Raw genomic sequence first — 26,920 nt, 5'->3', positions numbered from 1 at the left:
TTAACCTGTCCAGGTCACCCTGTAATCTCCTAACATCCTCATCACATTTCACCCTGCCACCCAGCTTAGTATTATCAGCAAATTTGCTAATGTTATTACTAATACCATCTTCTATATCATTAATATATATTGTAAAAAGCTGCTGATCCCTGCGGTACCCCACTGGTCACTGCCTGCCATTCTGAAATGGAGCTGTTTATCACTACTCTGTTTCTTGTTAGCCAACCAACTTTCAATCCAAGTTAGTACTTTGCCCCCAATACCATGCGAACTAATTTTGCTCACTAACCTCATATGTGGGACTTTATCAAAAGCTTTCTGAAAGTCCAGGTACACTACATTTACTGGATCTCCCTCGTCCATCTTCAGAGTTACATCCTCAAAAAATTCCAGAAGATTAGTTAAGCATGATTTCCCCTTCATAAATCCATGCTGACTCTGATCTATCCTGTTACTACTATCCAGATGTGTCATAATTCCATGCTTTATAATAGACTCCAGCACCTTTCCCACCACTGACGTCAGACTAACTGGTCTATAATTTCCTGCTTTCTCTCTCCCACCTTTCTTAAAAAGTGGTACAACATTAGCCACCCTCCAATCCGCAGGAACCGATCCCGAATCTATCGAACTCTGGAAAATAATCACCAATGCATCCACAATTTCTTGAGCCACCTCCTTCAGTATCCTGGGATGTAGACCATAAGGCCCCAGGGACTTATCAACCTTCAGATCTAACAGTCTCTCCAACACCAATTCCTGGCAAATATAAATTCCCTTAAGTTCATGTCCTTCAGCCACTGTTACCTCAGGGAGATTGCTTGTGTCTTCCTCAGTGAACACAGATCTGAAGTACCAATTCAATTCTTCTGCCATTTCTTTGTTCCCTGTAATATATTCCCTTGTTTCTGTCTTCAAGGGCCCAATTTTAGTCTTAACCATTTTTTTTGCCTTTCACACACCTAAAAAAGCTTTTACAATCCTCTTTATATTTTTGGCCAGTTTACCATCGTACCTCATTTTTTTCTCTGTGTATTTCCTTCTTAGTAATCCTCTGTTGTTCTTTAAAACCTTCCCAGTCCTCCGTTTTCCCATTTATCTTTGCTATGTTATACTTTTTCTCTTTTAACTTTGTATGTTTCTTAACTTCCCTCATCAGCCACGGCCACCCATGCCTCCTCCTAGGATCTTTCTTCCTTTTTCGAATGAACTGATCCTGCATCTTCTGCATTATACACAGAAATATCTGCCATTGTTCCCCAACTGTCATCCCTGCTAAGGTATTGCACCATTGAACATTGGCCAGCTCCTCCCTCATAGCTCCACAGTTCCCTTTATTCAACAGAAATATTGTCACTTCCGATTGTACCCTCTCCCTCTCAAATTGCAAATTGAAGCTTATTGTATTATGGTCACTACTTTCCAATGGCTCCTTCACTTCAAGGTCCCTAATTAATTCTGGCTTGTTGCACAGAACAAGTTACAGTGAAATCTTTAATTTGTGGGACAGCAACTGAGTGAATGAGTACATCCAGAATTTTAGTGGAAAGTGGGAATTCATTGCACCGTGGGGATGAAGTGCTTTCAGGTTTACCGGCAGTAAGTACAGTGTGCTGAGTGGGGAGCTGAGTGAAGGGTTTTAAACTGCTCACTTCTTTCAGCCTCCAACATTGTATTTCCACTGTTGTACATCAGAAGGAATGAATCAGTCACTGTTATCATGAGAAACCTTACGGTTTTCAGTACCGCGGGTATTGCATTGTTTCCTGAGCATTTTAAAGTTTACTGACAGCAGCGGGATTTGGGCCGTATTCACTGGAAACATTAAGCAGACAGATACCACACATACCAGAGCGCAGGGAGGGACTTGTCTTTTGATTTGGTGGAAAGTGGAAGGTGGGAGTTCTGCGCCCTGTGATCCGGAACAAACACGACTGCAGTGAATCATTCAATCTCTACAGTGTCGGTGGTTTCTGCTGGTGAATGAGACTCGGCCATAAAATTAGGGGGAGTAGATTTCAGGTAGAGATGAGGAGGAGCTGTTTTTCCCGGAGAGTAGTTAATCTGTGAAGGGTGAGGGTGGATTGGCCATGCTAACTTGCCCCACATGGTCCAGGGATGTGCAGATTAGGGTGGATTCGCCATGTTGTTACCCATAGTGCACAGGTGAGGTCTATTCGGGGGGTAAATATCGGGCAGGAGGGGAAATGGAATGGATGTGGGTGGGTTACCCTTCGGAGGGTCGGTGTGGTCCCATTGGGCCGGGTGACCTGCTTCTACATTGTGCGGATTCTCTGAAGGGAAAGGATTTTTGCAAACTGTGTAGTGCGGGCCGTCAATCCGGAGCAGGCGCAGTGCACAGCCGCCGTTCGCCCCGCCCCTTCGGCTCGTCACGCCCCGTCCCAGAGGCCGTCGCTCGACACTTGCTCCTCCCACTGTCCCGGCCGCACTCCTCCTCTCGCTCCACCCAGTCGCCCCGCCCCTGACCCCGATCGTCTCTCCGCCCTGTCGCCCCTCCCCTTCCTGTCTCTCCCTCAGCCGCCTCGACCCATCCATGACGTCACAACTGCTCGTTTCAGAGTAAAACCCTTTCGCTGGGCAACTCTTCAATCTAAGCTGGAGACACTCTGTTCACTGGTAGCAACTGGAGTGAATCCAGGGAGGGAGCAGACTCTGCAAACTCAGGTATGTGTCTTCATTGCCTGGGTGAGGAGGGACGGAAGGATAGCCTGGGGCTGTTTTCCCCAGCCCGCGCCAGAATCTTAGGGGTAACCTTATAGACTTTTATAAAATCATGAGGAGCATGGATAGGGTCTTTCCCTTGGGGTGGGGGAGTCCAGAACTAGAGGGTGATTGGTTTAGGGTGAGGGCGGCGGGGGAGGGGGCGTGGAGATTTAAAAGAGACCGAAGGAGGCAACTTTTTCACAAGGTTTGGGCGGGTGTGAATGTGTGTACGGAATGACCTGCCAGAGAAAGTAGTGGAGGCTGGTACAATTACAGCATTTAAAAGGCATCTGGCGGGTGAATCAATACGAACGGGTCAGAGGGAAAGGGAACACGTGCTGGCAAATGTGATTAGATTAATTTAGGATATCTGGTCAGCACAGCAGAGTTTGACTGAAGTGCCTGTGTCTGTTTCTTCCACACCCCCCACCAACCCAACCTCCACCCCCGGCACCTTCCCCTGCAACCGCAGGAAATGTAAAACTTGCACCCACACCTCCACACTCACTTCCCTCCAAGGCCCCAAGGGATCCTTCCATATCCGCCACAAGTTCACCTGTACCTCCACACACATCATCTATTGCATCCGCTGCACCCGATGTGGCCTCCCCTATATTGGTGAGACAGGCCGCTTACTTGCGGAACGCTTCAGAGAACACCTCTGGGCCGCCCGAACCAACCAACCCAATCACCCCGTGGCTCAACACTTTAACTCCCCCTCCCACTCCACCGAGGACATGCAGGTCCTTGGACTCCTCCACCGGCAGAACACAACTACACGACGGCTGGAGGAGGAGCGCCTCATCTTCCGCCTGGGAACCCTCCAACCACAAGGTATGAATTCAGATTTCTCCAGCTTCCTCATTTCCCCTCCCCCCACCTTGTCTCAGTCGGTTCCCTCAACTCAGCACCGCCCTCCTAACCTGCAATCCTCTTCCTGACCTCTCCGCCCCCACCTCACTCCGGCCTATCACCCTCACCTGGACCTCCTTCCACCTATCCCACCTCCATTGCCCCTCCCCCCTAGTCCCTCCTCCCTACCTTTTATCTCAGCCTGCTTGGCTCTCTCTCTCTTATTCCTGATGAAGGGCTTATGCTCGAAACGTCGAATTCTCTATTCCTGAGATGCTGCCTAACCTGCTGTGCTTTGACCAGCAACACATTTGCGTCTGTTTCTGTGCTGTATATCTCTATGACTCTGGCTTTCCACTAACGTTTGCCATGTCCGTATGTTCAGTTTCTCTCTCTGGTGTCGGTGTTAATACCTTGATGTCTCATTATGCTCCCCTTCCCGGGGACATTAACCAATCTTGAGGTTGTTCCTCAAGAAGCTGCATTGCAGGTTCACCCTGAATTGACACACTTTATTTTGCTTTCCAAATCAGACCTGCTCACTCTCAGCATTATGCCAATGATATGAAAGATACTAACTTTCAGGTGGAGTTTCAGAAAGATAAGTCTTGACGTTTTTGCTTTTCTGCTCCTGTAAAATCCTGAATCAGCACCTTCAGGAGAATTAGTTAAAGTCGAGTGAGAATCGAGGGGGGAGAGAAAGAATGGGATGGCGCTTTCAATTTTGTGGAATAATAAAAGAAAAGAATGTTCACCAGAAAGCAGAATTGCTTGTTCTGAATTTCTACCCTGGACTGACAGTGATGACTTTTATATTCTCATTTTACAGCGTTTGAAGATCTGAAGATACAAGTTTCAAAACCAACTGTAACGTCAACTCTCCTGCTCCTCGGTTGCTGCCTGATCTCTGTGCTTTTCTAGTGCCATACTTTTTGACAGTGACTCTCCAGAGGTAGCAGTTCACAGTTTGGTGTCAATGTCTGACGGTCACTCAATCCATCAGGACCACAATGATTTTTGACTGTGATTCTGTGAGAAGGGGCAAAGCTTTTTGGTTCCTGTTTCAGTACATTTCCAGTATCAGTGGGACTGGATGAGAGACCTACTGTTGAACTGCACTGAGTGTGGAGCGTGTAACAGCTATACCACCTGTTAAGAGGAAATCACGGTGCGAAGGGGCTCTAAACGCGTTTGTGTGCGGCTGAAGCTTTGGCCATGGAGAAACCTGAGGAATCCCGCCCTGTGGAGAAACCATGGAAGTGTGGTGACTGTGGGAAAGGCTTCTGTGTCCCATCTGCCCTGGAGACTCATCGGCGCAGTCACACCAGAGAAAGGCCCTTCAGCTGCCCTGAGTGTGGGAAGGGCTTTACCCAGGCCTCTGCCCTGCGGACTCACCAGCGGGTCCACACAGGGGAGAGGCCGTTCCCGTGTCCCGAGTGCGGGAAGGCCTTCAGCAATTCCTTCAACCTCCAGACCCACAGGCGACTCCACACTGGTGAGAGGCCGTTTTCTTGCACTGAGTGCAAGAAGGCGTTCAGACATTCCTCTGGCCTGTTGACCCACTGGCGGGTCCACACGGGGGAGAGGCCCTACAGCTGCCCCGAGTGTGGGAAGGCCTTCAGCAATTCCTCCCATCTGCTGACTCACCAGCGGATTCACACAGGGGAGAGGCCATTCACCTGCCCCAAGTGCGGGAGGGGATTTAGTCAGGTGAGCAACTTGTGGAAGCACCAGCGTCTCCACACTGGGGAGAAGCCCTTCAGCTGCCCCGAGTGCAGGAGGGCCTTCAGCAATTCCACCACTCTGCCGACCCACCGGCGGATCCATATGGGGGAGAGGCCATTCCCCTTCACCGAGTGCGGGAAGGCCTTCAGCAATTCCTCCATCCTGCTGAGACACCAGAGGGTTCATACAGGGGAGTGGCCCTTTAACTGTCCTGAGTGCAGGAAGGGGTTCAGCGATTCCTCCAATCTCCAGACCCACCAGCGGATCCACACTGGGGAGAAGCCCTTCAGCTGCACAGTGTGTGGGAAGGCCTTCATCTGCTCCTCCCACCTGCGGAGGCACCAACGAGTTCACGTGCCATCGCAGGGTGATTGAAGGAGCAACAACCGAGTGCCATGAGGGACTGGACTATCAACCCAGTTCCAGGGACTCCTGAGTTTGAATCCAGCCCATGGCAGATCACGGAATTGGAATTCGGTCCGAAATCTGGAGTTCAGAATCTGATAGTGAAACCGTTTTTGGGGTGGGGTGGGGGGCCCATCTGATTCACGCATGCTCTTTTCAGGGAAGGAAACTGCCATTGTGGGAAAGGATTCATTCAGTCATCCAGCTGCATCCATTGCCTGGTCCAGCCTACAGTGACTCCAGACACACAGCTGTGTGGTTAACACTATACTGCTCAGGTAAAAACAATGACTGCAAATGCTGGAAATCAGATTCTGGATTAGTGGTGTTGGAAGAGCACAGCAGTTCAGGCAGCATCCAAAGTGCAGCGAAATCGACGTTTGGGGGAAAAGCCCTTCATCAGGAATAAATCAGCCCTTCCTGATGAAGGGCTTTTGCCTGCAACGTCGATTTCGCTGCACTTTGGATGCTGCCTGAACTGCTGTGTTCTTCCAGCACCACTAATCCAGAAACTATACTGCTCAGCACCTCCCGTCTTTCCTCCCCCCATTCCCCCGCCCCCACTCAGCCCCTGGCAGATGAGCGAGCGGGCAGAAACTTACTAGGAGACAGGATATGGGTTGAAATTGCTGAGTGAGGCAATACTTCCTCCAGGTTACGGCCGTACCAAGGATCCAATTACAAAGGGACAACTCGGTGATGACCAATAGTAAAGAAAGTGTGGTGGGGGGGGTGCGGGAGTGGTGGGGTGAGGAGTACGTTTGCTTTGACCTTGAGCTGTTTAAAAAGCAGCTAGTTTTTCTACACCTTTTTGCTGGGGGATCTGAAGCTTTAACAAAGTTGGGTCACAATAAAGATTACCTGAACTTACCGCAGACTCAGACGCTCATTGAAAGCTTTGAGCTCTAAGAGGTTTTTTGTTTTAAAGCTGTTCATTTCTTTCAGCCTCCTGCACTAAGTTTTCAATGTTGTGTATCAGATGGAGCAGTGCATGGGTAGCTAGTATCATTAGAAATTGTAAATTTTTCAGGAGTGCAGGTACTGTGTTGTTTCATTGGCATTGTAAAGTTTACTGGCAGCACTAGGAGGTATGGGCTGTGTTCACCAGAAACGATGTGGAGGTGCCAGTATCGGACTGGAGTGGATAAAGATAAAAATCACACAAGACCAGATTATAGTCCAACAGGTTTATTCGGAAGCACTAGCTTTCGGAGCACCGCTCCTTCCACAGGTAGCTGTGGAGCAGGATCCTAAGACACAGATCTTATAGCAAAATACGCAGCGTCATGCAACTGATATCTTTCAGAGTGGGTTGCAGGTTTTGGTTCATTAATATGTAAATCTAAGAACAACATCTAAGTCATGTTCTTGATGACTTATGGTTTTATATTTTTTAAAAAATGATATCTCAGCTCACACAATGCATTCAAGTTGTGAGGTTCGAGTCTGTCAGTATCCCAATCTTGAATCAGACCAGTTCTGTTTTTAAAGTAGGAATATATAAAATATTACATGGACTGACTGCCTGTAGATTGTGTGCTTTGTGAGCAAAATTGAAAGTATCTGCAAATATAATTCTGCCAATAAAAATTCACTCCATAGAGTTGTGAGTTTGTGTGTGACAGTGCATGCTTGGTAAAGTGTAAGTGTGATGGAGTATAAGTCTGTGAGTGTGAGAGAGTGTTAGGGTGTGCGTATATGAGAGGTATGAATAAAAGCAAGGGGTTGCATTTTGCTAAAATGAGGAAGGACCGGACTTGTATAGTTAAAACAGAGACATGGGAGAGTTCATGTACATAATGATGCAACCTGCAAAGAACTGGTAGACTGGATGGTAAAGAAGGCATTTAGCACCATTGCCACCCAGACCCACCCCCTTCGTATTTCTCATAGCTAATCCACCCTACAGTGCATATCCTGAACAATAAGGGTAATTTAGCACGGCCAATCCAGCCCAACCTAATCTAAAAACTACCTTCTCAAGAATGTAATTTAAATGCAAAACATTTCTAAGAAAAATGTCCCTCTGACTCAACATTGGGACCCAGAGAGAATTCACACCTATTGTTAGAAAAGCTCTGCATTTGAATGACTTTCTTGAGAAGGTAATTAAAAACCACTTCAGGAATTAACATGCCAAAGAGCAGAAACCCATTCTAAAAGATGGAAGATTTAATCTCAAATTGTTTAATATATCACATCTCCATGGCACTGGACTCCTTTGGCTATAAATTCCATGATCATGATCTCATTCTCCACAACCAACCTGATAAGAGAGCGGTGCTCCAAACGTTAGTGTTTCCAAATAAATCTGTTGGTTTATAACCTGGTGTTGTGAGATTTTTAACTTTGTCCATGGGAAACGTGTTGTGGGACTGGTAACAGTTGTTATTTTGTGATTTGTTCCTCCTGAAATTTCTCCTCTGCGCAGACACGGGTGAACAGTCTGTTTTTGTTCTTTGTGCGAGATCAGGCTAGCAGCTTTTAAATCCTTGTGTTCAGCAGCACAAGAAAACTGTAGGTCAGCAATCGTATTTCGAGAGTGGTACTTCCAGCTCTGGTAGTCCTATTGGGTCACCAGAGAGGGAGGGAGAGAAGATGTCACATCTAAAAAGCAAACCGAAAAGTTGTTTTGTTTGTTCTGTCAGTTGAGTTGGTTCTGCACTCAGATGATGGGCTGATGAAGGGCTTATGCCCGAAACATCGAATTTCCTATTCCTTGGATGCTGCCTGACCTGCTGTGCTTTAACCAGCAACACATTTTCAACTGTGATCTCCAGCATCTGCAGACCTCATTTTTTACCATCTGCACTCAGATGAGACTGGATACTGATTTTAATGGATTAGAATTGAACACTACAATGGAACACCTTAAATTTCAAAAACGTTGAAAGGACAAATCAAACTGTAACCTTGAAGAGATATGCTTCCATTTCTAACCTTCGGTGATCCAAATGAGACATTTTTACTGATCACTCCATTTCAGAGTGCGGCTCTTTCATCAGGTGGTCGTGGACAGTAAGATCATGATGACAGAATTTATAGCCAAAGGAGGCCACGGTCATGAAGATGTCCTTCACTGAACAATTTTAGATGAAATCTATCATATTTTAGAATGGGCTTCTGTTCTTTGGTACGTTAATCCCAGAATTTGATTTAAATTACTTTCAAGAATGTCATTTAAATGCAGAGCTTTCCGAACAACAATGTCAGTCTGACTCGATATTGGCACACAGAGAGAATTCACACCTATTGTTAGAAAAGCTCTACATTTAAATGACATTCTGAATTGGCTGATCTTTAACATTGAGAATAGTTACATTGATATATTCAGAAACATTGTTAAAGTCCGAAAGCATGTTCACTTTTTGAAAAGAGCTGCTGAAATCTTTCTGAAACTTGCATTGAAATGTGTGCAGTTAGGCCACAGCCCAAGACAGGCTGTAAAGGATGAATGGCCTAATCCTAGTTTGGTGAAATAGAGTTGTAGAGCACAGAAGCAAACCCTTCAGTCCAGACAACCAAATATCCTAAATTAATCTAGTGACCCATTTGCCAGCATTTGGTCTATATCCCTCTGATTCTTTTCTATTCACGTCTCCAACCAGATGCATTTTTTTTCTTCTTCAGCTAATTGAAGCTGGAGAAGCCTGAAATCTTTAAGGATTTCCTGAAAAAAAACTCTGGTGGATTTTCTACAGCTTTGCTATTGTAGTTTTCAATTTGTTCAAAAAAACTTTCAGTTGTTGTTGTCCAAGGCAGAGTAAATATTCATTTAAGATATAACTGAGATATATACATTCTTTACAATGCTTTTCCATTATTACTAGTGATTGTCCATCATTTCGTACACTGAGCATCATCTTTTTGTGATTCAACAGATTTGATTTGAAGCGAATTGTGCAAGATACTTTTGTATTTTATCTAACTTTGCTTTGTGTTAAAGATTTCCTTTGTGACATTTTAATTAAAATATCTCAATGTATAATAATGAAACAGCTAACTTATTCTGAAATTATTTCAATGAGTTGGTCGATTGCCAAATAATAGCTGCATAACTGTTGTAAATATTGACACCCAGGAAAGCTGTTTTGTTTAATATATTTCCTTTGTAAAGATTTTATAAAATGATTGTATTTTCATGAAATAAAATTGTGTTTTATTAAATGGTTGAAAGTAACTTTGTACTTAATTGCTCCATTTGGGATTAAACATATCGAAATCATATTCACAATTTATGGTGAGTGTATTAACAAACAAACGTTGCCATTTGCCATTGAATTGCCTCAAACACAATTTGAAATTCTTGAATGAGTTGATAAAGGGATACACTGTGAATATTTATTGTGCATTTCTGAAATTCTCTGCACTGCCATTGTATTTGGTTAAACAAGATATATATCCCTCCTCATAACTTTGTATTTCTTTGATATTTCATTTGCTGTTGCTATTGCCTAAATAACTTCATCAAATGCCAAAACACTTTTTACTAGACTGAAAATTCACAGCCTAATGTCATTCAGTTGTGAACAGTCTGAAGATTAATTTAAATACATATAAGAATGTCAAAGAGATGTGATAATAGAAAGTCAACATGTAGAATTGCCAATGAAACGTAAACCAAGGCTGCTCTTAATTTGGTACAGACTAAATCCAATCAAAATTATAAGAATAAGTAGAAATAACGTCATTGTGCACAAACTGTTTGTCGTGAGTTCAGAATTTTTCTGATCATTTAATTCTGACACATGCAGGGATGGCAGCACCATGATCGGTTTTATTTGTTCATGGAATGTGAGCATCACTGGCAGACCCAGTATTTTTCATCATCCCCTCTTTCCCTTAAACTTGACTGTTAAGCACACACATGAATATTGGGTGAGGGCACAATGAGGTTGAGTTGCAAGACCTACTGTGGCATAACAAATTGTACTGGCTTACACTGCACCCTGACGATAGATTTTGGGAGGAGAACGAAAATTGGAATTCCTACTTAAATATTGATGCTCCCATTTATATCTCTCAAAAGGATATTGTTTGCTCCGTAAATTTGTAATGGCTCTATTGTTGAATTATTTCCCTGCATCCACATACATCTGGAATCATGTTCTTTTCAAGAATTTTGTATTAACTTTTGCCACTTGCAGGTGCCATCGCCCCTTCAAGATCATTCCAAATCATAATAACTTGCTTACTTTCTTAAAAATTAATCTTCCCCCCCCCCCCCCCCAACCCAGCGTGTGCCCCAGCCCAAATCCCTTTTCTTGTAAACTGGCTGCACTATTTCGAACATGGTCATGCTTTCTCAATATTACCATGTACTTTTAATTATGAGATTTCAATGTGTCTTTTTAAATATAAAAATGCCCCTTCAAATGTAGTTATGCCTTTTAAATGTGTTGTGTTTCTCTAAGCGCGATCTTGCCCCTCGATAATGTGTATTTACCCCTTTAGATATGACTATGTCTCTGAAAGGGTCATTTCTACTTATTAATAGGGCAACGTCTCTTCGAAATGTAGATTCATTTAGAGATGACTGTGTCATTTTGCATATTAAGATATCCCTTTGAAATGTAATCTTGTCCATTGCAATTTATTTGCAGAAATAGCCCGTTAAATGTGCATGTCCCTTAAAAATGCAGATTTCCCGCTTCAGGGAGCAGCAGTTGTAGCGCGAGGTGGCTGTTGCTTGGTGACGGTGAGGCTCCCCCGGCCCCGCCCATCCCCCCGTGCAGACGTCACGCGGGGGTGAAGGCGGTTGGGAGGAGAAGTCGCTCGAGCGGGGAAGCGGCGGCCGTTAGGAAAATGGCGCCGTGCGGCCCGGGGCAGACCCCCGTCACTGGTCACCGCCGCCTTCCTGGTGCAGCTGCTGTGTCACGGTCACACCGGCCGGCTGTACAGCAGGCAGGAGCCGGTGACCATTCTGGAGGCGGATGTTCCTCAGTCATTGAAGGGTCAGGACCTGTTGAGAATGGTTAGTGAAGTGTGTGGTAACTAAACCTTATTAACATGGAGATAGTTTGTAATTTGTCAAAGTATACATTTTATTATTTAGAGTGGGAGAGATGTACAGCACAGAAACAGACCCTTCGGTCCAACCCGTCCATGCCAACCAGATATACTAAATTAATCCAGTCCCACTTGCCAGCACTTGCCTCATATCCCTCTAAACCCTTCCTATACATATACCCATCCAGATACCTTTTAAATGCTTTAATTGTAGCAGCCTCCACCACTTCCTCTGGCAGCTCATTCCATACACGCACCACCCTCTGCATGGAAACGTTGCCCCTTAGGTACCTTTTATATCTTTCTGCTCTCACCCTGAACCTAGGCCTTCTCATGCAGACCTTCACCCCCTACACTAGGGAAAAGACATAAGAAAGTTGAGCAGCCAGGCAAGATGTAAAAGCACAAAATATCGAGCCAGATGGGGGAAAAAATTGTGGGTCTGCCTTTTTGTTTTCTCCTATTGATATTTGGACACTTCAAAATCTGTCAATAATACCAGCATTGCCACTGAGCATATTGCATACGTTCCTCAAGCATTGCACATGTTCCTTGCTTTGGGTGTCACCCTTGTTCAGGACTGGGGGTGGGTGTTGGGAGAGCTGCAGAATAAGGGTGTGCTGGGAGCAGGGTGGTGAATTGGGGATAGGTGGAGACGGGTAGAGGGTACAAACTGGTTGGTCACTGGGAGGAAGGAATCTGGTTGATGGCAGGGAGGGGTGGGGGTGGGAAAGGGAAGAACCTGGGAAGGGATTTGAGAAGTGGGGAAGGAGGATATTTGAAAGTGGAGAACTCAGTGTTGAGTCCTCCAGGCTGTAGGCTTCCAGTTGGAAGATGTTGTGGTGTTCCTCCAATTTGTAGTTTGGTTTGTTGTGGCAATGGAGGCGGCCTAAGATGGTCATGTCAGAAAGGGAGTGGGAAGGGGAATTAAAATGGGTGGTGATTGGGAGGTCCGGTCGGCCTCTGCAGACCCAGCTGTGACGCTCGGCGAACCGTTCCCTATGTATACCCTCTGTCTCCCAAAGACCACAATTGGCAAACACATGGCAAATATAGTACCCCAATGTGAAGTTAGAGCCTTTGCAGTGGTAAAAAAAAGCAGAAAAGAGGTGCATTGTTTAAATGGTGACATTGGGATATGGAGAAAGTGAGGACAGCAAATGCTGGAGATCAGAGTCGAAAAGTGTGGTGCTAGAAATGCTCAGTCAACATTCGATGAGCAGGAGAGTTGATGTTTCGGGCACAGGCCCTTCATCAGGAATGATGTGTGGATGTACAAAGGGGCCTCAGTGTCCTTCTACACCAGTCAATGCCAGTTGTCAGGTGCAGCAAGCAATGCAAGTGGTGTATTAGCAAGTGGAATTGAGTTCAGAAGTGGGGATGCCTACCTGCAGTTAGGGGATCATTGAATATATTCAAGGCTGAGTTCAGCTGATTTTTGAACTACAAAGAGGAGGATGTTTATGGGGGAAGGTGAGAAAATGGCTTTTAAGATCAGTACAGAACAGTTATAGAGGTCATACAGCATAGAAACAGACCCTTCACTCCAACTAATCTGTGCTGACTATGTTCTCAAACTGAACTAGTCATACCTGCCTGTGTTTAGCCCATATCCCTCTGAACCTTTCCTATTCATGTACTTATTCAAATATCTTTTAAATGTTGTTACTGCATCCACCACTGTGTCGGGATGTTCATTCCACACACAAACCACTCTTTTTTAAAAAAAAAATGCTGCCCCGCAAGTCTTTTTAAAATCTTTCTCCTCTCACCTTCAAAGTTTGCTCTCTAATCTTAAAATCCCCACCATTCACTTCATCTACCCCCTTCATGATTTTATAAATCTCTAAGGTTACCTCTCAACCTCCTGTGCTGCAGTGAGGAAAGTCCCAGCCTATCCACCTATATGTAGGTAGATTAATATCCAGTTATGTACGGGACTTTGGTGGAAAGTGGGAATTCATTGCACTGTAGGGATGAAACCCTACCCTATCCAAACATTTCACCTGGTGGATGAGACTACGCCACATAATTTGGAGGACTGGATTTCGGACAGAGATGAGGAGGAACTATTTTTCCTGGATACTAGTCAATCTATGGAATTCTCTGCCCAAGGAAGCAGTAGAGACAGCCTCATCAAGTATATTGAAGACACAGTTGGTTAGGTTTTTGCATGGTAGGTTAATTAAGGATAGTTGGGATAATGCAGGGAGGAGGAGCTGAGACGATAGATAGTTTTACCATTATCTTAATGAATGGCGGAGCAGGCTGGATGGGCTAATGGCCTACTCCTATTACTATGAAACTATAACACTGCATTTCCCATGGCTAACCCATCTAACCTGCACATCCCTGGACATGGGCAATTTAGCCTGGTCAATCCAAATCAAGGCTGGTGAGCAATGTAGTGCTATGGGAAAATAACATCAGAGAATGATAGAAAGGGACAAGGAGAGTAAATATACCAGCAATCAAAACTGGATTCTGAAGATCACAAAAATGGTAATAAAATGTGGTATTTCTGCATGTGTGCTGCATTGTAACAAAACTAAGTGAATTTTCTGCACACATTGAGGAGAATAATTATGATCTGAGACTCCTTACAGAAACATGGCTTCAGGATGACAAGGATTGGATCCTGAATATCAAAGGGGTAGTCAAATGGGAAGCTAGGTAAAGGTAGAGGGTTGCCACTGCTAATCAAAGCACTGACCACAGAGTCGTCTGATGTCTGCTGTGATTTCAGGTTCTCATTTCTCTGTCCTCTGATCTCCCTGTTCCCACAGAATAAGATGTCAGTCTGTTCTCAGCTCTACTGGATTTCTGCTGAAGCTTTGACCCCCCACCCCTCTTTTTACACCTTCTGGAACAATATAATATTCAGTCAGTCAATCAAAGCCCAATGCACACAATCTCCCAGTCTCTCAACCAACCAGACACAAAAGTGTAGTCATAGCAGGGAATCAAACAAGAAAAATGAAACAACATGAGAAATAAATAGGTGCTAGTGCTTAATGTCTGTTCATTAGGAAGCAAACCAGAAATAGGGCTCTCCCAGGATTCTGATTGTGCCCAACTTAAGGATTCTCTCTCCCTTACATCTAACTGTTAGTACCCAGGTATGATTTACAATATTTACACCAGAAATGAAGCATCTTATCGAATAGAGGTAGACACGTACAGGACGGAAGTAGACTTTCTCTCTCTCATGCACGCGTACACACACAAGTCCATGGGGGTGAATTTTTATTTGCAGATACATTCCATTTTGCTTAAAAGTGTACAATCTGCAGACAGTCAATACATATAATATTTTGTAAATTTGACTTTGGAAATAGAACCAGTTTGATTCAAGGTTTGGACTCTGACCTCACACATTTAATGCATTGTCTGAGCTGAGATGTCATCTTTTGTTACAAAACCTTAAGTTATGTTGAGAAGTGGCTTACAGGAAGTTGGAGATTTACATATTAATGAAGCCTGCAACCCATTTGAAAAGATGAAAGACTTAACAATCCACGTTTGTTCAATATATCATTTCAGTGGCAGGACACTGCAATGTTTTTCCATAAATTCTGTCCCTTATGATCTTATTCTCCACAATCACCTGATGAAAGAGTTTCGTGCCGAAAGCCAGTGCTTCCAAATAACTTGATGTTATGTGATTTTTTATTTTGTCCAGGTTAAGGTGGATTGGCCATGCTCAAATTACCCATAGTGCCCAGGGATGTCCAGGTTAGGTGCATTAGTCAGGGGTGAATGTAGAGAAATGGGGGTAGGGGACTTACTTTCTGGAGGGTCGGGTGGATTCGTTGGGTCGAGTAACCTGCTTCCACACTGTGGGGATTCTCTGAAGAGAAGAGATTTCTGCAAACTATGCAGGGCAGCACAGGTGTCTCCATGTGAATTTGTGCGTGTGTGTGTTTTGTATGTGTGCTTGCTCGGTGAAGTGAGTGTTGTGGAGTATCAGTCTGTGCGAGGGTGAGTATTGAGGATGTGTGTGTGTCAGAGAGTATGTGCATAAGCGGGGTGTGGATAAAAGCCAGGGATTGCATTTTGCTCAAACAAGGGCGGGCAAGAGGGTCTGCAGAGGCTGACCAGATGTCCCAGTCACCATCCATTTTAATTCCTCTTCCCTCTCCCTTTCTGACATGACCAGCTTTGGACTCCTTCATTGCCACAACGATCCAATCCACAAATTGGAGGAACAACACCTCATCTTCCACCTGGAGTTGTCTAATTTCTTCCCTCCCAGCCCCAACTCCCTTCACAGCCTCTGCCCCTCCCATTCACTCTTCCCTGCCACCAACCAGATTCCTTCCTCCCATCGACCATCAGATTGTACCCTCTATCTTCACCAATCCCCACTTCAACAGCTTTCCCCTGGCACCCCTTTATCTGCATCTTGTTCGACACCCATCCCCCATCCGGAAGAAGGATTACACCTGAAACGTCGACTTCTCCACCTCCTGATGCTGCCTGGCTTGCTGTGTTCTTCCAGCCTCCTGACTGTCTTTATTGTCAATTGAGACACAGACCTGGACCAACTGTTCCAGAGTCTGTCCCCTTCCTGGATTCACTGCCTTTCCATTCAGTTGCTGAAAGTCAACAATTGAACCCCAGAATGAAAAATAAATTGAAAATGTGGGTGAGAAAAGAGAGTGTTGTACTCACAGATGTTGGACAAAGGAAGAAAGTTGCAGTCTGGGGTGAAGCTCAATCTTCATTCAGAGAGAGGAGCAGCATCTGTAACCAAATAGACAGTCATAGATGTATGAGTAAAAAGTGAGGTCTGCAGATGCTGGAGATCAGAGCTGAAAATGTGTTGCTGGTTAAAGCACAGCAGGTTAGGCAGCATCCAAGGAACAGAAAATTCGATGTTTCGGGCCAGAGCCCTTCATCAGGAATCAGGAGTCATAGATGTATGGCATAGAAACAAACCATTCACTTGAACCAGTCCATGCGGAGCAGATATCCTAACCCAATCTAGTCCCACTTGCCAGCACCTGACCCATATCTCTCCAAACCCTTCCTATTCATAAACCCATCCAGATGCTTTTTAAATGTTGCAATTGTACGAGTGTCCACCACTCTCTTTGGCAGCTTACTCCTTAACTGCACCCCACATTGCGTGGAAAAGTTGCCCCTCAGAACTCTTATATCTTTCCCCTCTCACTGAAAACCTATGTCTCTGTAGTGCCCCCCCCCCCCCCCCCCACCCCCACCCCCAGCCCAAACCATGCACTTTAAAGAATTTAGAAACCTCATCCTTTACGATGGATTCTAGAATTTTACCTACAACTGAGATTAGGCTAATTGGCAAGTAATTTTCCATCTTTTGTCTTGGTCCTTTCTTGAACAAAGGACTTACGACAGTGATTTTTCAATCACCTGGGATTTTCCCTGACTCGATTGATTTTTGAAAGATTACAACCAACACCTCTGATAATTCTTCAGCCACGTCCTGCAGAACGCGAGGATGTAGCCATCAGAACCAGGAGATTTCTCAATCTTTAGACCTTTTAGCTTTTCTAGCACTTTCTCTTTTGTAATGGCTACCATACTCAACTCTGTCCCTTCACTCTCCTTAATTGTTAGGATGTTACTCATGTCTTCCACTGTGAAGAATGACACAAAGTATTTAAGTTCTTCAGCTATTTCCTTATCACCCAGCACTATCCTTCCTGCATCAATTTGGAGCAGCCCAATCTCTACTTTTGCCTCGTTTGTTTCTTAATGTATTGCAAAAAACAGCTTACCTTCATATTTGATCCTCTCCTTCCTTATTTCTCTCTTTGTTATCTTCTGTTTGTTTTTTGTAGTCTTCCCAAGCATTTGATTTCCCAGTGCTCTTGGCCACATTGTACGTTCTCTCTTTTTCGTTGATACATTTCCTGACTTCCTTTGTCAGCCACGGCTATCTTCTTCAACCCCCTCCCCCCAATAATCTTACTTTTTTTTGGATGAACCTCTGTACTGTGTCCTCAATTACACCCAGAAATTCCTGCCATTGTTAATCTACTGCCTTCCCCACTAGGCTCTGCTTCCAATAAATTTTTGGCTGTTCCGCTCCCATTGCCCTTGTAATTACCTTTTAACTGTAATACCATTACATCCAATTTTACCTTCTCTCTTTCAAACTGCACACTGAACTCTACCATATCATAATCACTGCCTCCTAAATGTTCCTTTGCTTTAAGATTTTTTTTATAAAGTCTGGCTCTTTACATAGCACTAAGAATTGAAATATGCTCAGTTAGGCCACAGTTGAGGACAGTGTGTAAGGGGCAAATGGCCTATTCCTAGTCTTGTGAAATTGGTTCTAGCTCTGGAGAAATAGAACCATTGAGTTGTAGAGCACAAAAACAACCGTTCGGTATGTGCTGACCAGATAGCCTAAATTAATCTAGTCCCATTTGCCAGCACTTTGTCCATATCCCTCTAAAACTTCCTATTCATATACCTATCCAAAAGCCTTTTAATTATTGTATTTGTACCAGCCTCCACTATGTTCTCTGGCAGCTCATTAAGTTCACACACCAACCTATACGTGAAAAAGTTGCCCCTTGGGACCCTTTTAAATCTTTCCCCTCTCACCCAAAACTAATGTCCTCTTGTACTGGATTCCCCCGCCCCAGGGGAAAAAAAAATCTTTTTGTCCTATCCATGCCTGTCGTGATCTTTTAAACCTCCATAAGGTCATCCCTCAGCCTCCAATGCTCCAGGGAAAACAGCCCCAGCCCTTACAGCCTTTCCCTGTAGCACAAACCCGCCAATCCTAGCTAAAAATCACAACACCAGGTTATAGTCCAACAGGTTTAATTGGAAGCACACTAGCTTTTGGAGCAATGCTCCTTCATCAGGTGATAGTAGATCGATTGTAACACAGAATTTATAGCAAAAATTTACAGTGTGATGTAACTGAAATTATAACCCTAGCAACATTCTTATCAGTAATTTCTGAACTCTTAAGTTTCACAACATCCTTTCTGATTAGTCAGTAATAGGCTGTGAACAATATTTTGTTCGGGTCGTAAGAGAGGGCTTTTCTTGAGGTGAATTAACTTTCACACTTTTGGTTCTAATCCTTGCAACCCTTTTAAATTTTTCCCCTCTCACCCTAAACCTGTGTCCTCTCGTTTGGAATTCCCCCTCCCCCTCGGAAGATAAAAGCAAATGGAATGAGATGTGCAACCACAGGGAAAAGAAATTGTGGCTCCTGCCATTTTTACCCCAAATTGGCAATTGGACACAAGATCTGTCAGTAACAACTAGCGCCGACCGCAATTGGTCAGGTGGAGTAAAGTGCGCTCTGATTGGAGGGGGCCCACATGACGCGCGTCAATGAAAGAGGAGACAGAAAGAAGAAGAAAACCAAAGATGGTGGCTTCTCCCCTATGTGGACCTGCTGGTGTTTCTGAAGTGTGATGGCCTGGGTAAAGCACTTCCCGCACTCAGGACAACTAAAGGGCCCATCCCCGGTGTGGGACCGCTGGTGTATCAGCTGGGCAGAGGCCTGGGTAAAGCACTTCCCGCATTCACAGCAGCTCAAGGGCCTCTCCCCCGTGTGGACCCGCTGGTGGGTCAGTAGGGTGGAGGAATCGCTGAAGCCTTTACCGCACTTGGGGCAGGAGAGTGGCTTGCCCCCCACCTTGTGGATTCGCCGGTGCTTCAGGGCGAAGGAATTGCTAAAGACCTTCCCACACTTGGGGCAGCTGAAAGGTCTCTCCCCTGTGTGGACCCGCCAGTGGGTCAGCAGGACATATGCCTGGGTAAAGCCCTTCCTGCACTCGGGGCAGCTGAAGGGCCTCTCACCGGCTGTGACTGCGCCGATGAGTCTCCAGAGCAGACGGGGCACAGAAGCCTTTCCCACAGTTGCCACACTTCCATGGTTTCTTTACGGAGCGGGATTCCTCAGGTTTCTCTATGGCCAAAACTTCAGCTGCACACAAATGTGGGTACAGCCCCACCCTGCCGTGAATTCCTCTTTTCAGGCCGTATAACTGTTTCAGGATCCACACTCACTGCGCTGCAACGTAGGGTCTCTCATCCAGTCCCATGGATTCTGAAAATGTACTTGAGCAAGAAGCAAGTGCTTTGCTCCTCTCACAGAATCACACTCAAAATTCGTTGCAGTCCCGATGTCCCAGTGTCACTGTCAGACATTGATGTGAAAGTGAGGATTGCAGATGCTGGACAGTCAAGAGTTCAAAAGTGTGACACTGGAAAAGCACTGTAGGTCAGGCAGCATCCGAGGAACAGAAGTCAATGCTTCGGCCACAAGGCCTTCATCTGTCGATTTTGAAATTTCCGTCTACAGATCTTTAAATACTCTGTAAAAAGAGATTACAAAAGTCATTACACTCAGTTCAGGGTAACAATTCTGAATAAGCAATTCCACTTTCTGCGGAATATACTTTTCTTTTGTTATTCCACAAAATTGAAAGCACCATCCCACTCTCTCTCCGCCTCTGTTCTCACTTCGCTCTAATTCTCCTCAAGGTGCTGATTCAGGATCTTACAGATGCAACCAACAGAGTCATAGAGATGTACAGCATGGAAACAGACCAAACCCAGGGAAAAGACTTTGTCTATTTATCCTATACATGCCCCTCATAAATTTGTAAACCTCTATAGGTTACCCCTCAGGCTCCAACACTCCAGGGAAAACAACTCCAGTCTGTTCAGCCTCTCCCTATAGCTCAAATCCTCCAACCCTGGCAACATCCTTGTAAATTGTTTCTGAACCCTTTCAAGTTTCACAACGTCTTTTCATTGAAAGGAGACCAGAACTGCACGCCATATTTCAACAGTGGCCTAACTGATGTTCTGTACAGCCACAACATGACCTCCCAAGAGTTCAAAATTAACATGAAAGCAGCCTTCGATAAGCATTTGGTACTTAAAGTTTGACAAGGCAATGAAATGCATCCAACAATTTTGAAGGAAGGGACGATAGAAATTGTGGAAGCCATAATTTATCAGTCTTCCATGGACTTGGAGATGGTGCTAGAAGATTGGAGAACTGCAAACATTGCAGCCTGGTTTCAGAAAGGTTGTAATGCTAATCTCAGCAATTATAGAGTCATAGAGATGTACAGCATGGAAACAGACCCTTCGGTCCAACCCGTCCATGCCGACCAGATATCCCAACCCAATCTAGTCCCACCTGCCAATTTAAATTTGGTGGAGAAGCATCCAATAATACTTATTCTGGTCAAAATTAGTAGTAACATGGCGAAAGGTGGATTGAGTAGGAAGAGTCTGCAAGGTATTTCTGACAGGGACACTGCATTTAACTAACTTGTTGGAGATTTGTGAAGACGTTACAGGCTTGATAAGGATAACACTTCAGCTCTCCTCTTTGATATCCATCCTGGCTGTCTTGGGGAGCCTGGTACCCCTATATCCTTGACATTATTCTGAATGGTGTGTTTTTGAGGCGATTAAAGCACCAAAGTGTGACTTCAGTTTACTTGGCTACATTGGTGTCTCGGTTTTGCTATCCTATCTTTCCCATAAAGGCTGGCACTGACTGTGAGCAGGAGTCTGCTGGGCACCACCTTCATTAATCAAAAGGGAAAGAGCTATTGATTCAGCACCTCAGTAAATCTTGAGGCAGTCTTAGCTCCTATGCACATGTTGGGATGCATGCAAGGAGATGTTTATATTTTGCTTCTGTACTTAGAATTCATAAATTGAAGCCAATGTACATTTAAAAAAATATTCAAGATTAAAAGTACAGAGGAGATCAACATTATACAACAATCCAACAACCCCGTCCCAAGACAACATGTGCCTGACCCTCACAAAGCTGGCGGCCGGTTGCCCAGGCAACCCGAGAGCTCCTTCGCCGGTGAAGTAAACACTGGGCCTGTGGGGCTTTTATTCGCGGCCTGCGGCCTCCCCCTAGGAGTTTATAAACTCCCCAGTCTCCCTCCTCCCGCGGTTCCCAATCCTACCCTGTCTCACTGTCTCCTCTCCCCGGGGGCAGGAGCCAGGTCTTGGCGCTCGGACCTGGCGACCTCCCCGGGATGTTTCTGAAACCTGGTCCTGTTCTGAAGAAGGATCACCGGACCTGAAACACGTCCTCACATTTCTCTCAACACGAGCTGCCGGACCTGCTCAGCTTTTCCAGCGGTTTCTGTTCTTGTTCCTTCAGCCGCCGGCGCCATTCTTCTCCCACACTCAGTCACACTGTCTTTGTCCGGCCGCGGGACCTACACTACACATGCGCCAACACGCAGGGGGTGTGGTCCAGTCAACGTCGTCACCAATCGAGGGGGCGTGGTTGGGGAGCCATCCAACCAATAGGGGACAATGGGGGTTGGTTTTCCCCGCCCCCAGCCTCCTGAAAAGTGTGTTTCTTTTTAATTTTCAGCCTGTTCAGAAATGTTACTCCAGACCTTTGGAAAGCTGAAACATCGGGAAACTTCCAGACACAAACAAAGGGATTTTAAAAAATGAATAGAAATAGGTAAGGTAAATTACGAAAGAAGGTAAAAACAATGACTGCAGATGCTGGAAACTAGATTCTGGATTAGAGGTGCTGGAACACCACAGCACTTCAGGCAGCATCCAAGGAGCAGCAAAATCGACGTTTCGGGCAAAAGCCCTTCATCAGGAAATTACGAAAGAAGCCTAGCATAAAATATCAAAAGCTTCTGTTGGTATGCCAAAGGGAACAAAGTCGCTAAAGTAAATGTTGGTTCCTTGAAGATGAAACAGGTGAGTTAATAAGGGGAACACTGAAATGACAGAACTGCTAAATCAATACTTTTCCTCAGTTTTCACGGTGGAGGACAGCAGTACCGTTCGTATTGGAATGAGCAAGTCAAAGGCTAGACAAAAGGTAGAACTTAAACAATCAACGTCGATAGGTACACTATTAGGATTGAGTACAAACAAATCCCCTGGGCCTGATGGCCTACCCTCCTAGGGTACTAAAGGAAGTGACGGTGGAGATTGTGGATTCATTAGTTACAATATTCCAAAATTCCCTGGACATGAGAAAGATTCATTAAGTTTATTTAATACAGAGATAGGCAGGTTCTTGATTGTCAAGGTGATCAAAGGTTATGGGGAGAAAACGGAAGAATGGAGTTGAGAAACATTTCAGCCATGATTGAATGGTGCAGCAGACTCGATGGGCTGAATGTGTTCGTTTCTGTTCCTGTATCTTAGGATCTTACGGTTCCAGCAGATTGGAAAAATGCTAATGTATTCAGAAAGGGAGGCACACAATATGTGGAAAGTTGCAGACCAGTTAGTTTAACATCTGTTGTTGGGAAGGTGTTGGAGTCAATTATCAAGGAAGCAATATCAGGACGTTTGAAAAATCAAAACTCTATCCATCAGAGTCAGTGTGGTTTTACGATGGGCAAATCAGATTTGACTAAGTTCCTCATAGATGTAACAAGTGGATAATAGGGATCCTGTAGTTGTAATATATCTGGCTTTTCAGAAGGTATTTGCTAAAGTGCCACTCAAAGCGTTAATTTGCAAGCTTAGATCATATGCGATATGGGCTGATTTATCAGCTTGGATAGGTGACTGGCTGATGGGCAGAAGACAGACAGTATGAATTGATGGCTTTTCTTTCTGGATGGCAAGGTGTAATTACTGAGGTGCCACAGGGTTGGGTCTTCGGACCCCAGCTATTTACAGTCTACATTAGTGATTTGGATACACATATAAAAGACTCTTTTGCCAAATTTGTGGATGACATAAATAAACGAGATGGTAAGTTGCAATGAGGATATATGAACCTTTCAAATGGATCTAGATAGGTTAGGAGAGTGGCCCAAAATGTGGCAGATAGAGTTTAAGGTGGATAAGTGTGAGGTCATGCATTTTGGTCAAAATAATTGCAAGGCAACCTATTATCCGATAGAGGGTTTGGGGTGATCTGGTGCAGAGGGATCTGGGTATCCTCATTAATGAGTCACAGAAAACTAGCTTGCAGGTACAGTAGATAATAAAGTAAGTGAATGCAGCATTTCCTTTTATCGCTAAAGGAATAGAACATAAAGGGAAGGAAGTGTTGCTGCAACCAAACATAGCATTGCTGAAATTGCACCTGGAGGATTGTGCCCAGTTTTGAACTCATTTCCCCTTATATGGCTAAGATAGGGGATTTAACTTTCCAACCATAGACTGGGACTGCCATAGGTTTAAGGGTTTAAATGGAGAGGAATTTAAGCGTGTTCAAGAAACTTTTCTCATTTAGTATGTGGATGTTCCTCCTAGAGAAGGTGCAAAACTTGACCTTCTCTTGGGAAATAAGGCAGGACAGCTGACTGAGGTGTCAGTGGGGGTGCACTTTGGGGCCAGCGACCATAATTCTATTAATTTTAAAATAGTGATGGAAAAGGATAGGACAGATCTAAAAGTTAAAATTCTAAATTGGAAAATGTCTCATTTTGACAGTATTAGGCAAGAATGTTCAAAAGCTGTTTGGGAGCAGATGTTTGCAGGTAAAGAGATGGCTGGAAAATGGGAAGCCTTCAGAAATGAGATAATGAGAGTCCAGAGAAAGTATATTCCTGTAGGGTGAAAGGAATGCCTGGTAGGTGTAGGGAATGTTGGATGACTGGAGAAATTGAGTGTTTGGTTCAGAAAACGAAGAAAGCATATGTCAGGTATAGACAGGATAGACTGAGTGAATCCTTAGAAGAGTATAAAGGTAGTAGGAGTATAATTAAAAGGGAAATCAGGAGGGCAAAAACTGGACATGAGATAACTTTGGCAACTTTGGGTTGAGGAGAATCCAAAGGGTTTTTACAAATACATTAAGGACAAAAGAGTAACTAGGGACAGAATAGGGCACACCAAAGATGAGCAAGGCAGCCAATGTGTGGAACTACGGGAGATGGGGGGAGATACTAAACGAGTATTTTGCATTAATGTTTACTCTGGAAAAGAGCTGAAAATGTGTTGCTGGAAAAGCGCAGCAGGTCAGGCAGCATCCAAGGAGCAGGAGAATTGACATTTCAGGCATGAGCCCTTCTTCAGGAATGAGGAGAGTGTGCCAAGCAGGCTAAGATAAAATGTAGGGAGGAGGGACTTGGGGGAGGGGCATTGGAAATGTGATAGGTGGAAGGAGGTTAAGGTGAGGGTGATAGGCCGGAGTGGGGGTGAGGGCGGAGAGGTCAGGAAGATGATTGCAGGTTAGGAAGGTGGTGCTGAGTTCGAGGTTGGGACTAAGACAAGGTGGGGGGAGGGGAAATGAGGAAACTGGAGAAATTTAGGTTCATCCCTTGTGGTTGGAGGCTTCCTACTCTGGAGAAGAACATGGAAGATATAGAATGTAGGGAAGTAGATTACAGCATCTTGAAAAATGTCCATATTACAGAGGAGGTGGTGCTGGATGTCTTGAAACACAAAGGTGGATAAATCCCCAGGACCTGATCAGGTGTACCCTAGATCTGTGGGAGGCTACGGGAAGTGATTGGTGGGCCCTTTGCTGAGATATCTGTATCATCGATCGTCACAGGAGAGGTGCGAGAAAACTGGGGATTGGTTAACGTGGTACCACTATTTAAGAAAGGTAGGAAGGAAAAGCCAGGAAGCTGAAAATGTGTTGCTGGTTAAAGCGCAGCAGGTCACGCAGCATCCAAGGAACAGGAAATTTGACGTTTCGGGCATAAACCCTTCTTCAGGAATGATTCATTCCTGATGAAGGGCTTATGCCCAAAACGTCGAATTTCCTGTTCCTTGGATGCTGCCTGACCTGCTGAGCTTTAACCAGCAGCACATTTTTAGCTCTGATCTCCAGCATCTGCAGACCTCATTTTTTACAGGAAAAGCCAGGAAACCTGACATTGCTGGTGGGCAGGTTGTTGGAGCAAATCCTGAGGGACAAGATTTACATATATTTGGAAAGGCAAGGACTGAATAGGGATAGTCAACATGGCTTTGTGCATGGGAAATCATGTCTCACAAATTTGATTGAGTGTTTTAAAGAAGTAACAAAGAAGATTGATGAGGGCAGAGCAATGAAGATATGCCAACTCTCTACCTTCTTCCAGTCAGCCAGTCCTTTATCCGTGCCAGTAACTTCCCCCTACATCAGGTACTCTTATCATATATTCACAGCCTCCTGTGCGGCACCTTGTCAAAGGCCTTCTGGAAATCCAAATCACTCACGTCCATTGGCTTTCCCTTTGTCTAACTTACTCATTACCTGCTCAAAGAATCCTAATAGATTTATCAGACATGACGTCCTCTTGTCAAAGCCATGCAGACTCGGTCCTGTTTTAACATGCACCTCCACATACTTCTCACTCTCACCCTTCATAAAACCTGTTAAGTTTACCCATTTTTACCATAAATACACTGTTCTATTCTTTAAAATGTATTCAAGTTTAAAGATTTCATATTATGCATGTACACTACCTTTGCCCCTCTTAATATTTTATCCTTCTGAAGAAGACCTTCAGAAAAGATTAGCACAAGGTATGAAGCTGACTGTGTGACTGCATCAAGTAAAGGAGATGGTAAGAATGAGAAAGGAGCAGCTAAATATCTAAACCTACCCATGCAATGGTCAAGAAGGCACAACAACGCCTTTTCTTCCTCAAGATGCTTAAGAAATTCGGCACGTCCATAATGACACTCACCAACATTTACAGATACACCACAGAAAGCAACGTATCTGGTTGCATCTCGTCCTGCTACGGCAACTGCTCTGCCCAGGACCAGAAGAAACTACAGAAGGTTGTGTGCACAGCACAGTCCATCACGGAAGCCAACCTCCCACCGATGGAATCCATCTACACTTTTCGTTGTTGTGGAAAGGCTGCCAACCTCAAAGACCCCTCCCACCCCGGGAATGATCTCTCATACCATCTTCTGTCAGGCAGAAGAAACAGAAGCTTAAACACACGCACCAACAGGTTCAAGAATAGCTTCTTCCCTGCCATTATTAGACTGCTGAATGGAGCTCTCCAATTTGAAATCTAATGTTGACCTTGCTTCTGCACACCTCCTGTGCAGCTGTAACTCTGTACGCCTCACTCTGTCTAAGCGCAGTATGACCTGCATGTCCTCGTTAGCTCGGATCTGACTGTACTGCTGATAAAACAAAACTTTTGACTCCACTTAGGTACATAGCACAGTACAGGCCCTTCGACATTCTATGCAGTACCGGCCCTTTATCCTACTCTAAGGTCAAACTGACCTACATACCATTTATTGTACTAAC

The 26,920-nt window shown here is 44.7% G+C and overlaps 1 long non-coding RNA gene across 1 annotated transcript; it reads right to left on the bottom strand.

The window, feature by feature from the left end:
- Positions 1 to 11,604: 11,604 nt before the first annotated feature.
- On the bottom strand, positions 11,605 to 21,918 carry LOC132807290 (uncharacterized). The gene is made up of 4 exons (XR_009641946.1): positions 21,811 to 21,918; positions 19,531 to 20,048; positions 16,390 to 16,461; positions 11,605 to 11,668 (listed from the first exon to the last, which is right to left on the bottom strand). It is a non-coding gene; the product is annotated as an uncharacterized LOC132807290 (long non-coding RNA).
- Positions 21,919 to 26,920: the final 5,002 nt, after the last annotated feature.

The sequence above is a fragment of the Hemiscyllium ocellatum genome, assembly GCF_020745735.1.
Source record: "Hemiscyllium ocellatum isolate sHemOce1 chromosome 27 unlocalized genomic scaffold, sHemOce1.pat.X.cur. SUPER_27_unloc_12, whole genome shotgun sequence".
NCBI lineage: Eukaryota > Metazoa > Chordata > Chondrichthyes > Orectolobiformes > Hemiscylliidae > Hemiscyllium > Hemiscyllium ocellatum.
This window is presented reverse-complemented; position numbering and strand designations above follow the sequence as displayed.